Raw genomic sequence first — 21,221 nt, 5'->3', positions numbered from 1 at the left:
AAGCAGGATGGTATTGCCACATCTCCGCGCGCAGGGGAGCTGGCAGACTCGGACAGAAACAACACAAAACAAGAGCACGAAGATAAGAGGGGTTACCCTGTTTAACAACCTTCTAACTTGTGATGTGTAGCCTCTGCCAGGAAATGAAGTGCCAGAAAGTTGCAGGTGGAAGCTCTCTAGCTTCAAAGGTGCCCTGTGTCTCTTTCCTTAACACTCCTCCGTCTGACCATCTCAAAATGAATCCTGCAATGTTCTGTGGTTGGAGTGGCAGAACAATCTTCAAAACAAAGGAGAGGCCAGTAGATCACTCTTTATAGTAGCCAAATAGTAAAAATGCCTGTACTGCAACTGTGACAATTTTGCTGCCACCACAGTTAGACCCTGTGATGTTTTGCCCCACACTTACCTGGTTAATAGGTTTTATGTGGTACCATAAATAGACCCTACTTGGTATCTTCATTTTTTTAAAGTTTAAGTGTGTGTGTTCTAGGTAATGTAACCTGTGGCTTTGGCTGGAGTGGCATGAAACCTAAACCTGCTCCTAAAGTGACCTTGGCCTGCTGTACTTTGTTACAGTCCTCCACTGCCCAGTGAGTTGACATTAGTCACTCACAATAAATAAAATGTGCCAATTTTGTGACCTTTCGACTTTAGAGCCCGCCCACAGGTCTCTTTCCATATCATGGAAAGGCCTTAGCATACGGACGTGATTGGTGTTAGTGTTGAGGTGCAAATAAAAAACACTGCTACTTGCTCTCTGTAAATCACCTTGTGTGAATTCTGGTGTCAGCCTTTAGGTGTTTGACAATGGAAATGGGTCCACAGGTCCCAAAATGCCTTCCCTGACCCAGGCATTAAATAATGGCGCTAAGCAGGCTTAGCGCCATTATTTAGGCCCGCCTCCCCCCGTGCACCCTTTTTGCATGGGAGGATAAATAAGGCACTAGGGGCTTTGAGTCATTTTTTGGACGGGAACGCCTACCTTGCCTCTCAGTGACCCAAGTTGGTTTCACACATTCAAAAAATGACTAACTCCAATATTTTGAATCTAGACTGGTCTAGTGTCAAAACATAAATATGGAGTTAAGTTTGTGCTGATTTTGCGGTAAATAAATTACGATAATTCAGCGCAAAGAAAGTATAAATATGCCCCTTAATATGCTGCAATATACGTTTGTCTCTGATTTTTTGTACATGTTTTATTTACTATCTGTTAGACCTGACAGCCTTAAGGTGTTCACCCCTAACTTTTTGCCTGCCTCCCTCCACTTTTTAGATACTGTTTTTGCTGGTTTTAAGACTCTGCACACTTTACCATTGCTAAACTCCTCTTTTTCTACATTTAAGTCACCCATAAGGTATGCCTTAGGTAATCTATCTGGCAGGGTGCTGTGTAGGCAAAAGGCAGGACACGTATCTGTGTAGTTTACATGTCCTGGTAGTGTAAAACTCCTAAATTCGTTTTTACACTGCTGTGAGCCCTGCTCCCTTCATAGGCTAACATTGGGGCTGCCCTTATATATTGTTTGAGTGGTAGCTGCTGATCTGAAAGGAGTAGGAAGGTCATATTTAGTATGGCCAGAATGGTGGTTCAAAATCCTGCTGACTGGTGAAGTTGGATTTAATGTTACTATTTAGAAAGTGAGCATTTCCCTGCACTTAAATCCTTCTGTGTCTTACAATCCACGTCTGGCTGGGTTTAGTTGACAGCTCCCTTGTGCATTCACTCAGACACACCCCAAACACAGGATACTCAGCCTCACTTGCATACATCTGCATTTTGAATTGTTCTTCCTGGGCTGGGAGGGTGGAGGGCCTGACACTTACATGTCAAAGGACTGTAGCCTGGCCTCACCCAAAGGACTGCCACACCCCCTACTGGGACCCTGGCAGACAGGATTGAACTGGAAGCACTGGACCTGGTGCACTTCTAGGCCACTCTTTGAAGTCTCCCCCAGTTCAAAGGCACATTTGGGTATTTAAACAGGGCATCTGCCCCTACCAACTCAGACACTTCCTGGAGAAGAGAACCTGAACCAGAACTTGCATCCTGTCAAGAAATGCCTGGCTGCCCAAAGGACTCACCTTTCTGCTTTCTGTAAAGGACTGCTGCCTTGCTGTTGCCCTTCTGCCTTACTGCTCTCTGGCTGTGGTGACAAGTGCTCTCCAATGCTTGGATAGAGTTTGCACCCTGTTCCCTGAAGTCTCAGGACCAAAAAGACTTCATCTCTTCAAGAATGACTCCTTGTGTGGTGAAAATCGATGCACATCCAGCCAGAAATGACGCACAGCCTGCACCGCAGTGAAAAATTCACTGCGCGATGAACCTGAACAACGCAGTCAGAATTCGCAACGAGAAGATCGATGCAGCGTCAGCGTAGCGACCGGAAATTCGATGCATGGCCCACTGGATCGACACACAGCTGAGCAGGAACAACGCAGCCCGGCTTCCAGAGAGGAATCAACCCAGAGCCTGCTGTGCAGTAGAAATTTCCACGCAACGCCCACCGGATCGATGCAGCCCCTGTGACTTCTTCCTGTCAGCACCAGAAATCCACGCACTGTCCCCAGGGCATCCGAACACCCCGCAACCCGAAGAGGATCCACGACCGAGCACCAGAAATCAAAGCACAGCCGTCCCTGCGTGAAAACGAAGCAACACATCGCTGTGTGCTGCCTGAGAAACCGACGCACACCCCCTTTGTTTCCACCCATCTCTTCCACTGCGGTTCTTTGCGGAGATTTTGCACGCGAACCAGGTACTTTGTACTCGAAAGAGATATTTATTGCTTTTTGAAGACTAAAGACACTTTATATCACTTTTACCGTGATATCTCAAAAGATACTTATTGCATTTTAAGCGTTTTTGACCTGCATTTTGTAAGATAAATAATATATATTTTTTTAAACACTGTGTGGTGTATTTTTTTGGTGCTATATTGTGTTATTGCATGATTTATTGCACAAATACTTTACACATTGCCTTCTAAGTTAAGCCTGACTGCTCAGTGCCAAGCTACCAGAGGGTGGGCACAGGATAATTTGGATTGTGTGTGACTTACCCTAACTAGAGTGAGGGTCCTTGCTTGGATGGGGGGGTAACCTGACTGCCAACCAAAGACCCCATTTCTAACACTATCCTACTTTCAATCCCAGCATTTAGAAAGCAGGTACTTGATGATAAAATGGCATGCAGATTTAACGGCAAAGCAAAAAGTATGTAGTGAATAGAGTTTGGCGTCAACAGGATACTTGATTCAGTGTCAGAGGCGTACACACTTCTTGCACGTGCCTCCTGCCATACAAATGTTTTACAAAGAGAAATTCTTGCCATATGAGCCCATGATTTATGCCCTGGAGCTGGTGATATAATTACCACTTTTAAAGCTGCAATTAAAGAAGGTTAGTTATTTAATCAAATGCGGGCCACTGATACGTCATGACCTATAATTTCTGCATCCCTTACCGTTACACTACACTGTTACACCTGTCAGGGGTAGCTATTAGTAGAGAAGCAGGTACAATGGTACTGAGGGGTGAGGCTCTATGGGGTCACTGCACCCCAATTACGCCAGTCGTTTACTACCCAACAACACTGAAGGGCGCATTTACCTTATTTAAGTTGAGCCCCTATAGGATCCTCGCTACACCACTTCATCACTTTCTGCATTGCAGGTTTTCTTGATGATATATAAAATCCCTTTTGAGATTTCTGGCCAGTTACAGTACAGTTTGAAGCATAGAAACAGCCTGCCATTAATTTGGCAGTACAAATCTTCATTGGATGGCAATTACTGTGACTTTGAGAGGATCGGACATGTTCCCATTGGTCGAAAACTCTTTTAGACTAGCAATAAGTTGATTTGATTAAAGACCTAAAAAGAAATGTAAGGCTGAAGGTGCATTGTCAGCCTTCATCTCTGTCATGAGTACGTGGGAGGTGAGAGAAAAAAACAGAGAATGAGAATGAATCCGCGACATGCAGGTTAGCTTTAGATGCTGCGGGCTTACCTGTATTTGAAGTTAGTATTGCATTTCAGTGTTAATGTAGCGCTTTCCTCCTTCTAAAGAGGCCTCAAAGTGCTTTCTGGGTCTTTTAGTAAGCAACTGGTATGTTGTTTGTGCATGACAGGCTGAATGTGTGCGCCACTGTGTGGTCAGTGTTGGGAGTATTTTGGCTTTGATTATTATTAGGGTATGCCTCGAAAACAAATAACGAGGCAGGCCAATGCAGGTAACACAATAGGAACGTGTAAAGCATGCGGCAACCTCAACTTACTGCATCAGAGATTTAAGAACACCTGAATACATGTTATTAATGTGTACAATTTTGAACTTTTTAGTATGAAAAGTTGGGGTGACTTGAGGCTCTGCATTTTCCGTTGTTTCAGACTAATTTTGTACATTTGCTCGGAGTGCGTTACAACGAGAATGCCATTACTAGACATACCCCTTACCACACATGCCTTTACAACAAATTGTGTTGTAATAGCATGTTTTAAAAGCATATGAGTGGTAAAGGTCCTCCCTGCCCAATACCCCACAAGCCCAAAAACCACCCTTTCCCAAAAACCTAACCCCTGCCCCTCCCTAAAACAGTACCCCCACCTCCAGACCCAATCCCTCACACTAATTCTGAAAAACAACTCCCCTCCCTAAAACCTAAACCCCACCTCTGCTCCCTCTCTAAAACAGTCCCCCCAAGCCCAACCCCACCTCTGCACTTAACCTGAAAACCATCTTCCGCCCGAAAACAATACCCCCTTACCTCCCTAAAACAGTACCCCCAGAGCCCAATACCCCCAAGTCCCAAAACTACCCCGCCTTAAAACCTATGCCCCACCCCACCCTAAAACAGTACCCCTAGACCAAATCCCCCTGCCCTAATCCCGAAAAACAACCCCGCCCTAAAACCTAACCCCACACTCGCACCTCCCTCCCTAAAACAGTCCCCCTCCGCACTTAACCTAAAAACTGCCAATTGCCCCAAAACATAACCCCGCCCCTCCCTAAAAGAGAACCCACAGGCCCAATATCCCCCAACCCTGAAAACTACCCCTGCCCTAAAACCTAACCCCCCCTTAAAACAGTACCCCCACCCCAAACCCAATCTCCACACTCTAATCCCAAAAACCAACCCCCGCCCCAAAACCTAACCCCAACCCTGACCCCTCACTAAAACAGCCCCTCCAAGCCCAAACCCCGCTCTTAACCTGAAAACTGCCCCATGCCCTAAAACATAGCCCCCCACCCCGCCCCCAACCTAAAACAGTACTCCCCCTGGCCCAATACTCCCAAGCCCAAAAACCACCCCTTCACTTGAAAACCTAACCCCCACCCGCTTTGCCCCCCTAGACCAACCCCCCACACTTACCCTGAACACCACCCCCTTCTGTCCTAAAACATAACCCCTCACCCTCTACTTAAAACAGTACCCCACCACCCACAGACCCAATCCCCCTTACCTCACTCCTTAGGTGCATCACAGCTCATTCTGAGGAAACTGAAAGGTCTTTCTGTTTCTTCTAATGACGGCAATAGCCTTCACCATCATTATAACACATAGCCATTACCATGCATAGTATTACAATCATTTTAATGGTATGTGTGGTAAAGACTATTCATTGTAATGAAGCCTGCATTGTAACGCATGGTTGGTAAAGGCTAGTCACGGAAACAGCCATGTAGTAATGGCTGTTTCCCATTTGTGTATAAGTCTGGCAAAACACATAACCAGTTCACAATCTTTTCTTTTCATCTGCACCATGGTTTTATGAGTATTATTAGACCTGGAACATTTGGGGTGGTTTTCCCCTTAACGTGTTGCCTTCAGGTCTTCTGTTTTTCTGACTTTGGTTTTGCTGGCCTTAGGATGTTGCACACTTTACCACTGCTAAGCAGTGCTAAACTGGTTGTGGTCTCTCCTTAAAATCTGATATGATTGGCTTATATGCAATTGGCATATTTAATTTACTTATAAGTCCCTAGTAAAGTGGCACTACATTTGTCCAGGGACTATACATCAAATGCTACTAGTGAGCCTGCAGCACAGGTTGTGCCAGCCAAGTAGAGCTTTAAACATGTTCCTGATCTGCCATTGGAGCCTGTGAGTGCAGTTTTAAAACTGCCATTTCATCCTGCAAAAGAAACTTTTTTGCAAGGTCCAAACCTTCCTTTTAACACATAGAAGTCACCCCTAGGGTAGGCCCTCGACAGCCCAGAGGGCAGGGTGCAGTCTATTTAAAATGTTTAACATGTACTTTTAAGTTTTACATATTGTGGTAATGAAAAACTCTTACATTTGTTTTTCACTACTGCAAGGCTGACCTCTCTGATAGGATAACATTGGAGTTACCTTATTACATTTAATAACTTCCAAATGGGACCAGGTAACCCGTTTGGTGTATTTGGAACTGTAATGAAAAATCCTCTCTGTTATGGTAAACATGTATTTTAAATTACAACTTTAAAAATGCCTCTTTTAGAAAGTTAAAAAAAAAAAAAACGTTTAGAAAGTTGGCATTTTCCTGCCTTAGCCATTTAGAGCTTGTAGCCTGTCTCTGGGTCACATGACTGAATGTAGCTGACAGCTGGGCTTTGTGTATTTCCCTGTAGTTAGTCTGCAGCCAGAGCAGGAGAGGCTGGAAACCTGTGCACTTCACAGGGAAACCTTATAGAAGCTTCTCCCACTTCAAAGAAGGCACCTGGTATAAATATTGGACCTTAGACAATAGCTCTTCAGTAAACATCTGGGCCTGTGGAGACTGCCAGGAGGAAGGACTGCTGTGCCGTTGAAAGAACTGCTGTCCTGCTGGACTACTGCCTTGCTGGACTGCAATCTTGTTAGATTGCTGCCCTGCTGCCCGCCTGTTTGAGCCAAAGGGATTTAGACTTCCACCTAAGTCTCACAGGGACTTCAAGGGCTTGTCTGATGGCCTCCGATTCAGAGCCACAGGGACATAACAGGCTCCCAAGTACCTGCACCAGCACCTAGAACCAGCTGGAGCGCACCACTGACCCCGAAGCTGTGCCCCTCAGGTCCTGGACTCTTAGTGTGGCCTCTGTAAAGATGAATCTAAGTTTTGGGGCTTTTTTTATGGCTGCAAATATGTCAGTTGGCACAAAAAACTTGTCTCTCACACTGCCTGCTAAATTGAAGATGTGCAACCCGCCCACTTATGGGGAGCACCTTCACAAAAAACTCCGGCCCAACTGCCTGTGATGACAATAGGATCTTTGCACTACAGTGATGACCGTCCACCATGCCTGACCTGCTCATTGTGTTGCAATGAAGACCACTTGTGATGCTTCCCTGCTCCCAGTAGTCCCCTCCACAACAATCAGTACTCTTTGCACAGGACTCAGAAGGTAACTTTTCAGCTGGACTAACCTGGTCCCTGTGCCTGACCTACGTTTCATTGCGGTGGTCTGAACTTGTGACTTTTTCCTGGTCTTGCATGACCAGTTAGTTACACAAGTGGAGCTTTGGGTTTTTTGGTGATATTTACACTTAAAATCATTAGAATTACACATTTCTGGTTCTACTGAGTGGATTTTTGTCTTTTTCAATCTTGATTTATTTATTGAATTTTGCTCTATTGTTTTAAATTAATGTGAGATTATTTACACATCTCCTCTAAGTTAAGCCTGACTGCTCTGTGTCAAGCTACCAGAGGGATGAGCACAAGGTTTCCTTGTGCCTCACCCTGACAAGGATTGTGGTTGATGCTTGAGTAGGGTTTCACTCTCTCAACCAGGAACCCAATTTCTCACGGGTATGAAAATGTTAGGTAAGGGTATGCTGGTTTGGGTGCCTGCAACTTTATCTTGTTAGGAGATGGTTCCGCCTACAGTCCTAAGAAGTGTTGAATATTTCCAAAGTTGTAAATTTTGAGAACTGTGCTATTCAGTTATCCTCTATGCATGGAATTCTGAAAACAGTCAAAATCACAAACCTCACCAAAAGTATAAGTTTGAGCTACAGGGAAATCATCTTTTTTTGAGGGCAGAGCCACTTTGAAATTCACAACGTTTTTCCAGGATTACTTCTGGAAAACATCTACAAAGGTTTCCAGGCTAACTCTCTGAACATTTATGAATTCCAAAAATAGGTAAACCTACACCCAAGCCAAGTGGTTAACCACAGTGTAAATGTATTCATTTGTTTGAGAACTGATTGATTGATGTACTAAGATTGAAACTGCAGAAAACAGTCACAAATTGTGGACTGACTTTTTGCAAATCGAATCTGATTTTGCAAATTGACCTCTGAAAAATATTTAGGTTCACAAATAGGGAATCACTTGGGTGCCACAGAACAACTTGCCAAAATATTATTCAAAAGGCAGATCACACTTTGCAATTCATTGTGATTAGTCAGAATCAATGGTGTGGTCTCCTATAAGGAACAGCAGACCACCATCCCTGTGATTACAATTCAAAAGGGGGAACGTTTTGTTTAGGGCAGCTCAATATCCTTACAGGAAACATGGCCATTTCTTTAAACATAACAAGTCTTCTATTTTGAAACACTTCAGTGAGATTTGGCAGTGGGCTTCTGGACTACTCTCTTGAAGATGCCACTCCTATTACCAAAGGTGATAGGTCAGAAGAGTCCGCCCCTTTGTGAATCAGGTACCACCATAACTTGAAGCCATTAACTCATAAATGGTTTGCACCTGCAACTGTGATCCTACATTATTAATAAATACCTTATTGACTCACAATTTGAAAAGACACCTCCCTTCCAAATTATTTTTAACAGTGGTCAGAAACCCTATTTTGTGATTTGGAAAAACTTTTGTGAATCACAAAAAGGAGATAAAACATTGGAAAAAGGGATTTTGAAATCACAAACCCTGTGATTTAGCGAAGTGCATGGTTGCTACCCCTAAATTGTGCAGTACTTCTGGCTCTACATCCAGCATCTTCAGCTGTGGATGTGGACATTAAAATCCAGATTGCTAGGGCAGCTCTGAAACAGGCATCATCCCCATGAGCTGAATAGAAGATCTTTGGCAGCAATGGGCAAAGAAACAGGTTCTCCTAGCAATTATTAATTCAGTCCTCTATTATAAGCAGACGTACTATTGCAGTGCTCTGTTGGTAGGTCGTTTTTCCTCCTTTCTGCATAAATTGTAGCTTATGTAGTATGCAGTGACCAGGCTTGTGCTGGATATTCCTAAATCTGAATGTATTTCACCCCACCTTAAAAGTCTTTAATGGCTACCTGTCTGCAGGAGATGTTTTTCAAAGCCCTCGGTTTTTGTCCTGGGACTCTTTATAGCTCCTCTCACACCAGTTACATGCCCCAGTTGCCCTTATATCTTCTCTTTCTAGACACTTAAGGGCATATTTGAGAGCCCTTAGCTTCACCTTAGTGCCACCATAGCATCATTTTTTATGCTCAGGTGGAGCTAAAGTGGCTTTTCTTCCATGCCATATTTACATAGTGGTGCAATGCGTGCATTGCACCACTTTGTAACCCCCTGCGCCACATTATGCCTGCACCAGGCATAATGTATGCAAGGGGAGTTGTTCCTGCATTAGGAGGCCTGCAAAAATGGTGCAGTGAAATTTACAAAAATTCACTGCGGCATTTTTGGTGGCATTTGCTCAGAGCAGGTGTTAAAATGACTCTCCCATAGTAATCTATGGGCCTCCTTGAACTTTACTGCACTAGCATCAACGTTTATTATGCTAGTGTAGCAAAAGGCCACAATAGCATCAAATATTTTGATGCTATTGTGCTAACGACTGCCATGGTGCACTGTAATATAAATACTGCGCAGCCATGATGTCATTAGGTGCCAATAGGGGGGCACAAGAAAAGTGGCTCATCATAGCTGATGCGCCACGTTTTCTTAAATATGGGCCTTTGTTCTTTAATTTCTCACCTTATCACCTGCTGCGGTTCCCTAGGATGTGGTAAGGTCATTCTTTCTCGGTCATCAAAACTCACCAGATTCTGAAAATGTCTGAAAACCCCAATTTTCCAAAAATAATTGCTGCCTTTCTGCCTTACAGTCTCAGTGCCAGGACAGTTTATAGTATTTGTGCGTTATACAAAACATAATTCACATCAAATCAAGCAGAAATAACAGTGAGCACATTTCTCTGTTAAGTAGAATCAAGAGTGTGCAAAGCGTTGATATTGTGTACTACAATTGTTGTTGAATCCTGCAAGCAAGAATCACTCTAGCAGGAAGTTCGGCAGTTACTGGTGGTGGGCAGATGGTAGGAAACTACTTAGGTTTCAATCTAGTGTCCCTTCCAGATCAGGTTAGGAATAAAAAAAAATGTAATCTGTTTTATTTTGCTGCCCCACTGCTCACTCGGTGAACTAACACCATCTTTAAAAAGCAAAGACTTTTCATTAGTGGAAACTGTACATAGTAGGCGTTCTCTGACCTGTTTTTGGTCTAGAGCTTGCCCCCCACGTCCGCAGCACCACCTTGCTGTCTCGTGCCCCTGACCCCCGCCCACGCTGCTGCTAGCGTGTTCGAGGCCCTCCTCCACCCGCAGGCATCCTCCTGCGCCTCATCCCTGGTGTCTAGTGGGCTCTGGTAAGCTTCGCTAGACCCGTGTGCACACTGCCGCTTTCGCCGTATCTGTAAGTGTTTTTACTTTTCAGCGCCTTGCCTCCCTGCGCTCTTGCCCCCATTTGTGCCCCTTCTGATTGCAGTATTCCGCTTGTACTTTGTGCCATTTACCGTATTTGTGACTGTTTTTGACCTGTGCTTTATTGTCACTTTTGTGCCTTTTTTACCTGGTTTTCGCCCCTTAGGCGCTCCCCCTTGCCGCTTCCCCTGCCGCTGCCTCCCTGCGGCCCGCCCCCCTCGGGCCCCCATTCGCCGCTCCCTCCCGCCTCCCAGCTGCTCCTCCTTCCCCCTCCCTTCTTAATGGCTGGCGCTGCGCGTCGAGGGTGAGCGACCTCTGACCTGTTTCTGGTCTAGAGCTCGCCCCCCGTCCGCAGCACCACCTTGCTGTCTCGTGCCCCTGACCCCCGCCCACGCTGCTGCTAGTGTGTTCGAGGCCCTCCTCCACCCGCAGGCATCCTCCTGCGCCTCATCCCTGGTGTCTAGTGGGCTCTGCTAAGCTTCGCTAGACCCGTGTGCACTCTGCCACTTTCGCCGTATCTGAAAGTGTTTTTACTTTTCAGCGCCTTCCCTCCCTGCGCTCTTGCCCCCATTTGTGCCCCTTCTGATTGCTGTATTCCGCTTGTACTTTGTGCCATTTACCGTATTTGTGACTGTTTTTGACCTGTGCTTTATTGTCACTTTTGTGACTTTTTTACCTGGTTTTCGCCCCTTAGGCGCTCCCCCTTGCCGCTTCCCCTGCCGCTGCCTCCCTGAGGCCCTGCCCCCCTCGCGCCCCCATTCGCCACTCCCTCCCGCCTCCCAGCTGCTCCTCCCTCCCCCCTCCCTTCTTAATGGCTGGCGCTGCGCTGAACTCCTCGCCCACAACCCTGGCTCCTCCACAGCCTGCTACCAGGCCAATCCGAAGCACACCAAAGGACCCTTCTCCTGCCGCACCTGCAACTTCACCTGCAACAGAACAAGGAAGCCTGCTACAACCAACACCAACCACCTCCACTGCATCATCCTCAACACACGCTCCGCACGAAAGCACGCCATCGAGCTCTGGGACCTGCTCGACACCACCGCCCCAGACGTAGCCTTCCTGACCGAAACCTGGTGGAACGACTCCTCGGCCCCAGACATCTCCATCGCCATCCCTGACGGCTACAAGATCACCAGAAGAGATCGCACCAACGGAATCGGTGGAGGAATAGCCATCGTCCACAAATCCACCCTCAAGATCCACACCCACATGGCGACACCCTCAAGACAGCTGAACACCTTCACTTCCGGATCCACACGGACCCCAACACTACCCTCAGAGGAACTCTCATATACCGACCTCCAGGACCAAGAGCCCCCTTTACTGACACCATCGCCGACCTCGCAAGCACCCACGCCCTCGCCTCGACGGACTACATCCTCCTTGGAGACCTCAACTTCCACCTGGAGAACAACAACGACGCCAACACCGCATCACTGGCCACCAACCTCTCCAACCTCGGACAACTGGTCAACACACCCACCCACATCGCCGGCCACACGCTAGACCCACTCTTCACTGCAAGCAACCACATCTCCTTCAGCCACACCACCGAACTCCACTGGACCAACCACCACTGCGTCCACTTCACATTCAAGAAACACACCGAACACCACCGCACCCCACTACCGCCGCACCGCCGCTGGGGCAAAGTCACCGAAGACCAACTAACCAGCACCCTCGCCAATAACCCGCCTACCGACCCCACCGACCCGGATTCCGCCGCCATCAACCTCCAACAGTGGATCCTCAACTGCGCCAACAACCTTGCACCACTCGAGACCCACCGTCAACCAACAAAAGAAAAAAGCAGCCTGGTTCACAGACGAACTCATCACCTCCAAACGCACCCGCCAGAAACTTAAGAAAAAGTGGCTTCTCGAACGCACACCCGACAGCCTGGCAATCCACAAGGAAGCCACCCGCAAGCACCACCAACTTATCCGACTCGCCAAACGCTCCCACTTCACAGAACGCCTAAACAACAACGCACACGACAGCAAGGAGCTCTTCTGCATCGTGAAGGAGCTCTCCAACCCCAGTGCCAACGTCAACGACGTCCCACCATCCCAGAAACTCTGCGACACACTCTCCACCTTCTTCTACCAGAAGATCGCCGCCATTCAACACAGCCTCAACACCACACCTCCGCCAGACCCCACCCCCGACAACTCATCCTACGCCGACCGCCTTACCACCTGGACCCACGTAGATGACGCAGAAACTCGAAAGACCATGAACTCCATCCACTCAGGATTCCCCTCAGACCCCTGCCCACACCACATCTACAACAAAGCCAACTCCACCATTGCCCCCCAACTTCGAAAGATCATCAACCTATCCTTCGATACCGCGACTTTCCCGGACAGCTGGAAGCACGCCTATATCCAAGCCCTCCTCAAGAAACCCAAGGCTGACCTCAATGACCTCAAAAACTTCCGCCCGATCTCCCTCCTCCCCTTCCCAGCGAAGGTCATCGACAAGATCGTCAACGCCCAACTCACCCACTACCTCGAGGACAACTCCATCCTGGACCCCTCCCAATCCGGCTTCAGACGCAATCATAGCACCGAGACTGCGCTCTTCGCCGCCACAGATGACATCAGACAGCAAATGGACAACGGCGAAACTTCAGTCCTCCTGGACCTCTCCGCTGCCTTCGATACGGTCTGCCACCGCACCCTATTAACACGTCTCCACGAAGCCGGAATACAAGACAAAGCCCTCAACTGGATCTCCTCATTCCTCTCCGGCAGAACCCAGAGAGTCCGACTCTCACCCTTCCGCTCCGAAGCCACTAACCTCATCTGCGGCGTCCCCCAAGGCTCCTCGCTAAGCCTGACGCTTTTCAACGTTTACATGGCACCCCTCGCACAACTGGCCCGTCAGCACAACCTCAGCATTCTCTCCTACGCCGACGACACCCAGCTCATCCTCTCCCTCACCAATGACCCACACACCGCCAAAGCCAACCTCCATGAGGGATTAAAATCCATCGCCGAGTGGATGAGAAACAGCCGCCTGAAACTAAACTCCGACAAGACGGAGGTCCTCATCCTCGGACGCAACCCCTCGGCCTGGGACGACTTCTGGTGGCCCACCGCGCTGGGACCCCCTCTACTCCAGCCAACCAAGCACGCAACCTCGGCTTCATCCTCGACTCCGCCCTCACCATGTCCAAACAGGTCAACGCAGTCTCCTCCTGCTTCAACACCCTCTGCATGCTCCGTAGAATCTACAAGTGGATCCCGACGGAAACCAGAAAAACAGTGACCCAAGCCCTCGTCAGTAGCAGACTTGACTACGGCAACACACTCTACACAGGCATCCCAGCAAAAGACATCCAACTACTCCAACGCATCCAGAACGCCTCCGCCCGCTTGATCCTCGACGTACCCTGCCGATGCCACATCTTCCACCACCTGAAGGACCTCCACTGGCTCCCCGTGGACAAGAGGATCACCTTTAAACTCCTCACCCACGCGCACAAAGCACTCCACAACGCCGGACCCGCCTACCTGAACAACAGACTCAACTTCTACGTCCCCTCCCGCCAACTCCGCTCTGCCAACCTCTCCCTCGCCATCGTTCCCCGATTCCAACGCAAGACCTCCGGCGGCAGATCCTTCTCCCACCTCGCTGCCAAGACCTGGAACTCCTTCCCGACCCCCCTGCACCAGACCCAGGACCTCCTCACCTTCAGGAGACTCCTCAAGACCTGGATCTTCAACCAATAGCAGCTACCCCCCCCCCTCAGCGCCTTGAAACCCTAACGGGTACGTAGCGCGCTTTAGAAATTTACTGATTGATTGATTGATTGATTCATGTAACCAATACGTTTTGGTAAAATTGGCATTATCAGTGGTTCCAATTTGCAGGCAAACAAAAGTTGGTAAAATGTTTGAAGTAGCAAAAAAGAACAGTAAAGAAGAAGTACAGTAGACACAATCTGCTTTAGAGCATTAAACTTATTCGCAAACTCCCAAAAGGTTTGAACAGTTACCTCTGCAGCATAAGTCTGATGAACTAGTAATATATGTTATTCTATTGCTAAAAAGCTTAAGGAAGTGTATCCCTGCCAATATTCTACACGCAGTAAAACAGCTTAGAAAAACAACTTGACGATTCAAGAACACGGAGCCAGACATTCCTCTGCATCTCTTTGATATACCGTTGACGCTTCATGCATTTCTTCCAAATTATATTGGCTGGAGCAATTGTGATATAGATTCAACTGTAAAGGGTTGCGTGCAGAATCTTAAGGAACCTAGGGCCAGATTTTCAAAGCTATTTGCACGTCACAAACAGTGAATTTTGCTGTTTGCGACTTGCAAAAAGCACATCGCTATGCCCAATCCCCGTTTTGCGAGTCGGTAACCTGGTTACCGACTCGCAAAACGGGACTACGAGTCGCAATTAGGAAGGGGTGTTCCGCTTCTTAATTGCAAGTCGCAGTGCAATGCTGTATTGTTTTGTGACCGCGAACGCAGTCGCAAAGCAATCGCAGTTACAACCAGTGTCACACTGGTGGTAACCCATGCGCAAAAGGGAAGGGGTCCCCATGGGACCCCTTCCCCTTTGTGAATGGCATGAAAAACATTTTTTCAGAGCAGGCAGTGGTCCTATGGACCACTGCCTGCTCTGAAAAAAAGAAACAAAAACGTTTAAATTTTCAGTTTTGTTTTACAAAAAAAAAAAAATGCTTGTTTTAAAAGCAGTCACAGACATGGTGGTCTTCTGTCTCCAGCAGGCCACCATCCCTGTGAATGCCACCACTAGCAAGGGGTTCTCAAATTGCGACCCACCTCATTCATATTAATGGGGTGGGACTTTGCGACCCCCTTGCGAGTCGCAGATGGTGTCAGGGACACCATCCTACATTCTGGATTGCGACTCGCAATCCAGATTTTTACTACATCTGGCCCCTAATATGGCACTAGCCGACCTGGTGAACTACATACACCCATAACTATATGTTGGATTCTATCAAAGCAAAAAGATGAGATAAAGCCAAGATCAGGACCCATAATCCCTTAAGGCTTCTCAAACAGTCAGGAAACAAACATCAAAGACATCTGCTAAATCCAACATGGCTAAGAAGACCTTCACTACCAACATGTGAACTGCTCTGCTGATGATAGTTTCTTTCTGCAAATATTGGATTACACAGTGTATGAGAATATCCAAAATATTATACTCTCACAGGTTATAGGTCTTCTAATACAAAACCAGTTAAATGATAATACATTAATGAGGAACAAACTTAAGAACCAAAAAGAAACAGCAAATGATGTGCACGAGTTGACTTACAGTGACCAACTCACTCCAGGTCATTACAGACAATGCCTCCAGTTCTCTCCTTTTCTCCTACAAATCGTTGGTTTCTGCAGTGCTAGTCTAGTTTGTTCAATGGAATAGGAGTACATTAGGCTATCAAACAAACGTCAAGTAATGGAAACACCGTATATAATCACTAGAAAGCATGTGGTCCCTCAGAATTCATTGCATTATGTACTTGGTGAAGCCAGCCAAAATGATCTTCAATCGTACATAAGCATACGTGAAATATTATACATTAACCTGAGAGTAGCATATAAAGAAGGGGCAATGCGATAACACCCAATTATCAAGACACCAATGTTTTATTGGCTTTGCATAGATGCAAGACTGTCGATGTATCAACTTTCATGAAAAGTTCATTGTTGTTGAGTTCTGTTACTTTTCCCCCTCATTTAATCTTGAACATGTGATATTATTTGCTATTGTAGCAAAGCCAAAATGTATTTATCTCAGTGATCCAGATGTCTTCGTTGGATGCCACTGCAAAGTATTTGAATGACTGAGTGCCTGGATCCTTGCACCTTTAACAATTCATAAAATAGAATTGTGAATGCTTATACTCTGCATTATCTTCTGCGTGGACATTCATTATCAGTGTCTCTATATTTATTCCAGGTTGGAGCTATTCACAGCAGCATAAGCACAGCATAAATAAATATACATACTTGTAAAAAGAAACCATAGTAAAATCAACATTCATCTCCAAAGTGCATGCAGGGTTATTTAGGTTATGTGGCAACCGTATGTGTGTGCTGAGTAATACATGCACTACATCTTTGTGGTGCAGGCCTACATAGGCCATCGTATGATGTATGCTGTAAGACCGTGCAGTAAAATGGGGAATAATCACAAATTCTACTGTTTATTATCCTTCTGTGCACCCGGGTCTGAGATATGCACTGCTCGAGCTGACATTATGAAAATTCTGCACAATATAATATCTATGCTCAAGTATATGGCCAGCTTACATTCGTGGCATGGCAACCATAAAGAGAAATATACTATTACTGCTACCAGTGAACTTAGACAGTACAATCTAAGCATTTCAGCGTTTATCTTGCCTGTGATATTGGCTCGGTCACTGATCTATACCTGGACACAATCTACATTTAGGTGGCACCTGAATATTTATTGGATCGGAGGCACAGATGAGGCTCATCATAACTGTAATATAAATATCCCTGAGCAAGAACTGTAGATTTATGTTGACCTTATTCTAGAACTCCGACAACAGGTATATGGATACAGTTCCTAAGCTAACTGCAGAGCATGGAACTCAATTTTCGGGGATACTTTGGCAAAGATGAACACCGTGGTGAGCCTGGATGATGATCTCAGGAAATGCTAACATGATTCACAAGACGATGCCCATCTGAAGCACACCTTACAAAAATTCAGCATAGAGTGTAGGCAGTGATGGATACTGGGAAGCCTTGATGAAGTAGGCGGTACACATTCTAAATTAAGACAACAGACATTAAAAGTAAATGTAATTGTTTCCACTTTATTCAGACTGCTACAGGTGAGTTTTAATTCGTTTAATGTGTGTTGTATTCACATGCAGCTTTATAGGTATTCAAGAAAAGTCAAACTGTTGGACTTTTTTCCTTATGCAAGGTCATCCCCAATCTTTTTGCCTCCTGCCTCTTATTTTTTTCTGACCTGTTTTTGTTGGCTTTAGAACTCTGAGCACTTTAGCACAGCTACCGGTTCTAAAGTGCATTTGCTCTCTGTGTAACTTGTATTGTTGATTGGATTTCCATGATTGGAAAATTTGATTTACTGGTAAGTCCCTAATACAGTGCACTAGAAGTGCCTGGGACCTGTAAATCAAATGCTACTAGTGGGCCTGCAGCACTGGTTGTGCCACCCACGTGTGTAGCCCTGTTATCATGTCTCAGGCCTGCCACTGCAGTGTCTTTGTGTGCAGTTTTAAACTGCCAATACAACTTGGCAACTGTACCCACTTGCCAGGCCTAAACCTTCCCTTTTCTTACATGTAAGACACCCCTAGGTTAGGCCCTAGGTAGCCCCATGGCCAGGGTGCAGTGTATGTTTAAGGTAGGACATATACTAATGTGTTCTATATGTCCTAACAGTGAAATACTGCCAAATTCGGTTTGCATTGTTGCAAGGCCTATCCCACTCATAGGTTAACATGGGCCTGCCTTAAAAAAATATTAATGCGCAGATTCCCTTTGGGAGCAGATAGACATGTGGAGTTTGGGGTCTCTGAACTCACAATTTAAAAATACATCTTTTAGTAAAGTTGGTTTTGAGATTGTGTGTTTCAAAATGGCACTTTTAGAAAGTAGAAATTTTCTTGCTTAAACCATTCTGTGACTCTGCCTGTTTGTGCATTCTCTGCCTAGTTAGTTTGATAATTGGGCTGTTTGCACCTCTCTCTAGACATCAACATAACCGGAGCTGGGGTGTAGCCTGCATCGCCCAATGAGCTATCTGTGCTAGGAGAGAGGGAAGGAGTGATCACTTACAGCTGAAAAGGCTGTGCCTGCCCTCAAACAATGCAGTCTCCAACCCCCTGGTGTGTGTCTGGGGCCTGGCATGGGCAAGGCAGGATTTCACAAACAAGAGAGACTTTACTTTGAAGTAAGCCTACTTCAAGGGCCAAAATAGGTATAAGAAGAGCATCCCAAACCACAAACTTTAGATCACTTCTGGACATCAAGAGGAACCTGGAGAAGAGCTGAAGAGCTGAGGAGAAGTGCTGCCCTGTCTGTGACTGTGCTTTGAGGAGCTATCCTGCAGTTGCTGCTTCTGCCTGTGCAAGAGGACAAAGAGTGGACTTTGTTGTGCATACCTGCTTGTGAAGAAATCACCAAGGTCTTGAACTGAGCTTGCCTCCTGTTGTTGAATTCTCAGGGCCATCAAAGACTTCTCCTGCCAGCACCTGGACTCTCGGCTGAGACTCCTGCCCTGCCAAGTGGTGCCCTATCCAGTTCCTGGGACCTTGACAGGTGAAGCTGGCAGACCAAGATTGAAAATTCCACGCACAGACCGCCGTGCGGGGAAAACATCAACGCACCTTCCGAGACGTGGCTGAAAAACGACGCGCCACCGGCTTCACTGCAGAAATAGATGCTCCACCAGCATCACAGCCGGAAGATCAACGCACGCAGCTGGAGAAACAACACTAACACCTGCTGACGGAAGCTGATAATGTCGCAATCCACATAGTGCGGTTTTGCTGATATCGTGTGTCAGGATTTTCTACGCAAACCTTGCTGGGTGTGGAAAAATGATGCAATGCCTGCTCGGACCCGAGTGCTTGCCAGGATCGATGCATCTCTCTCCTGCAAAGAGGAAAACCAACGCTCGCCGACCTGAGCAGAGAAGGACAAACGACGCACGGTCTCGCTTGAGGGTGAGAAATCAAAGCATCGCTAGCCTTTTTCGATGCACAACCGCCCGTGCATGTTATTTTGATGCTGCCCAGGTACTTTTCAATGCTCACAGTGTTTTTACTGTTTACAAAAGGATTTAAGACTCTTTTTGTTTTTAAAATTAATAACCTGACTTGTGTATTTTGGATTTTTGTCGTTTTGATCTTGTTTTGTTTAGATAAATATTACCTATTTTTCTAAACCTGTGTTGTGTCATTTTGTAGTGTTTTCACTGAGTTACTGTGTGTGTTGGTACAAATACTTTACACCTAGACTCTGAGGTTAAGCCTGCCTGCTTGTGCCAAGCTACCAAGGGGGTGAGTGGGGGTTAACTGAGGGTGATTCTCCTTTACTCTGACTAGAGTGAGGGTCCTTGCTTGGACGGGGGTAACCTGACTGCCAACCAAAGACCCCATTTCTAACACAAACACTAATGAGGAAAATGGAGTACCAGTATACAGTAGTTATAGGTCTTTTGGACTGCAATACCATCTATAATTTTTAATATAGAAATCACTGTGAAACATCTACGACCCCGAAATTAATGTGAAAACTGAGGAAAATAATGTAGAACAATGAACTGGATCCAGTATCACCCAGTCTTCTTGGTGACCTCTCTTCTGAGCCTGAATGTTTTTTCAATTGTTTAGTGATGTATAAAACAATAAAGACGAATTAATCACAATGAGCTGCAATCCCAATAAACTTTCATATTGAAAGAGTAATGCAGAAAAATGGATCTTCTCTTATGCTATTTTTTGTTATGTGCACCATCACCCAAAAGGGTATTATGGTACTGAGCACGTGTGTTCCCAGCCCAGCCTATTGTAGGTTGGTGAATTAAATAGTCAGGACATTAGCTTCTTGCGGAAATCAAGAAGAGAGATGGAGACTCTGATTTGGAGGGGAGGCCATTGCATGCTTTAGTAGCGTTGTAAGAGAACATCCATCCTCCTGATCTAGTTGTGTGTATGCATCAGGTGTGTGCAAGGAGTTCTGTGGTGCAGAGATGTCTGAGTGAGAGGTGGATGGAGGTGCCACTGTTCAGGTGGTTGGGCCCTAAGTTATGTGTTGTGCACTGAATACGTGTCTGAGGAGTTTGAAATCACCTGCAGTCTCTCCAGTGTGTTCTGACTTATGTACTGCCATAAGGGACTAAACCACAACAAGGGCATGTGCTCAGGCCACTAAACATCTTAATACATTGTTAACATTTGTTCATTCAATTTGACATCCCTCTTTTATATCTCTCTTTGGGAAAAAAAAGGATCCTAGCCTGTCAGAAGATCTTTGATAGTAATGCTGGTGAAGTTGTTTACAGACGATCCACCCATAATTATCTGTCAATATGAAGGGCAGGGGTGGTAGGGACAAAAGATGGACAAAAGAAAATAGCCAGAATGCAGGTCTAGCAGGTTTATGTTAAAAATGGGGTCTTTGGTTGGTAGCCAGGTTACCCTCTGTCCAAGCAAGGACCCTCACTCTAGTCAGGGCAAAGGAGAAACACACCTGGTTAACTCCCGCTCACCCGCTTGGTAGCTTGGCACGAGCAGAAAGGCTTAACCCAGGAGCAAAGCGTAAAGTATTTGTACCAACACAGACAATAATACAGTGAAGACACTACAAAATGGACACCACACCACTTTAGGAAAATAGACAATATTTATCTAAATCAAACAAGACCAAAACAACAAACATCCAACATACACAAGTCAAGATATGAAGTGGGTGGGTGTTGTGTTTTTTCCAGCCGCGATGGATCGATCTCCCAGACTTGATGCAGGTGGAGAGTCGATTTTAGCTGCGAAGCGTGTTGCACGCCGTTTTTCAGCTGTGTTGCAGGTGATGCGTTGA

This window comes from Pleurodeles waltl, chromosome 9 (genome assembly GCF_031143425.1).
Source record: "Pleurodeles waltl isolate 20211129_DDA chromosome 9, aPleWal1.hap1.20221129, whole genome shotgun sequence".
Classification (NCBI taxonomy): Eukaryota; Metazoa; Chordata; class Amphibia; order Caudata; family Salamandridae; genus Pleurodeles; species Pleurodeles waltl.
This window is presented reverse-complemented; position numbering follows the sequence as displayed.